At 42.0% G+C, this 2253-nt stretch overlaps 1 protein-coding gene across 1 annotated transcript in view; it reads right to left on the bottom strand.

Moving 5' to 3' along the window:
- slc38a10 (solute carrier family 38 member 10) overlaps positions 1-2253 on the bottom strand; it is a gene marked incomplete at its 5' end in the record, with an annotated part of 11379 nt that overhangs the window by 1749 nt on the left and 7377 nt on the right.

Here is a 2253-nt window from a genome sequence, read left to right as displayed (position 1 = left end):
TTGAACATCTACCTGTACTGACTAGAAATGGAAATAGTGTCAACACAGTAAGCGCTTCCTATGAAGACAGTAAGCTCTACTACAACAAGCACAAACAGAAGACCCATAACATCAGACCTGGTTGGAACGAATATGTAGCCAAGTGTCACGCTGAAACCCGTGGACCGCTATGAGCCAGACTAGGAGAACTCACATGCTTGAGTACAAGAAGCTCTCTAATGCAAGATATGCGAGAAGTATGCCATTCGCTTCCTTTGAGAAAAAGAAGAAAAAAAGAGCAAGTCATGAGAGCTGATTCCATGGCTGAGCTGGTAAGTAACAATATTGTTTTGGAAGGAAGTGAGAGTTGTAAGCTACTGCAGAGCCTCTCGTCAGTGAACCACGCACTGTGGAGGGAATTTCTGGAACAGACAGACAATATTGCGGAGTTATGGCGACAGCATTACAGTACCTTATTCAACTGTGTCCAAAGTGATTTGTATAAGGCCGACAATATTAAGAGGAATGATTCAATGGCGATTATGTCACACGGTGTGTACTATGAACAAGTTATCTGATAACAAAGCAGGTGGTTTAGACCATGTACACACAGTCCCAGGACACCTCATCTCCTTGCTATTGGTTTTACTATTATATTATTTACTATTATATATTATTACTATTATTATTATTATACTACTTACTGGCTTTATGATTCATGGCGTGTTAACAGAATCAATGCTGTCTGTTGTTATTGTTCTTGTTGTTATTGTTCTTGTTGTTAGTGCCAGTCATGCAGGACAAGGCTAAGGTAGGCAACCTGGATAATTACAGGCCAGAAGAAAAGTCCTGGGAAGAATTCTGCTAGATAGAATGAGTTTATTAACTCCATAGATACCCACTTTGGCGTATGTATATATGCCTTGAAGGAAATTGTCATATATGGAAGTTAAACCTCGTCATCTTTTGTGTTTTATTGATGCTTCCAAAGCTTTTGATCTTGTGAATCATAGAAAGTTGTGTGTTAAATTGAGTCGATGTACATTGGGAGAATTCTGGCCGACTCGTACGGTATATTCCCACCAGACTGTGCATGTAAAATGAGGCAGTAATGTCTCAGCCCCATTTGGAGTTAACAATGGTGTCAGACAAGGGTGGATTCTGCCCCTCGTCTTTTTAATCTGTATGGATTATCTGTCTAAGCAATTGAAAGCCTGTGATACTGAGTGCATGGTTGGTAATAGTTTAGTGAACCATGTTATGTATACAGATGATCTTGTGGTCCTTAGTCCATGTAGCACTGGTCTGCAGTAACCTCTTACTGTAGGAATTGTGTGCAGAACATGATATCAAGTCTAATTCCAGTCTTGATCTGTAGGACCAAAGAGGACAAATGTCTTAAAATTGTCTGATAATAATATTGGGTTCTGTAATAAGATCAAATATCTTGATATTATAGATATAGAACAAATGACTGATGGTGATGATGCTCTGCTCTAACTACCATTACCAGCCTCCACTGTAACTACAACTCCCAGCATGCTCTAACTACCATTACCAGCCTCCACTGTAACTACAACTCCCAGCATGCTCTAACTACCACTGTGATCTACACTATAACTACAACTCCCAGCCTGCTATAACTACCACTGCGATCTCCACTGTAACTACAACTCCCAGCCTGCTATAACTACCATTACCAGCCTCCACTATAACTACAACTCCCAGCCTGCTATAACTACCACTGCGATCTCCACTATAACTACAACTCCCAGCCTGCTATAACTACCACTGCGATCTCCACTATAACTACAACTCCCAGCCTGCTACCATTACCAGCCTCCACTATAACTACAACTCCCAGCCTGCTATAACTACCACTGCGATCTCCACTATAACTACAACTCCCAGCCTGCTCTAACTACCACTGCGATCTCCACTATAACTACAACTCCCAGCCTGCTCTAACTACCATTACCAGCCTCCACTATAACTACAACTCCCAGCCTGCTATAACTACCACTGCGATCTCCACTATAACTACAACTCCCAGCCTGCTCTAACTACCATTACCAGCCTCCACTATAACTACAACTCCCAGCCTGCTATAACTACCACTGTGATCTCCACTATAACTACAACTCCCAGCCTGCTATAACTACCACTGCGATCTCCACTATAACTACAACTCCCAGCCTGCTATAACTACCACTGCGATCTCCACTGTAACTACAACTCCCAGCCTGCTATAACTACCACTGCGATCTCCACTAT

This window comes from Borostomias antarcticus (genome assembly GCF_949987555.1).
Source record: "Borostomias antarcticus genome assembly, chromosome: 22".
Taxonomy (NCBI): domain Eukaryota; kingdom Metazoa; phylum Chordata; class Actinopteri; order Stomiiformes; family Stomiidae; genus Borostomias; species Borostomias antarcticus.
Note: the sequence above shows the minus strand (reverse complement) of the source record. Positions and strands in the feature narration are given on the sequence as shown.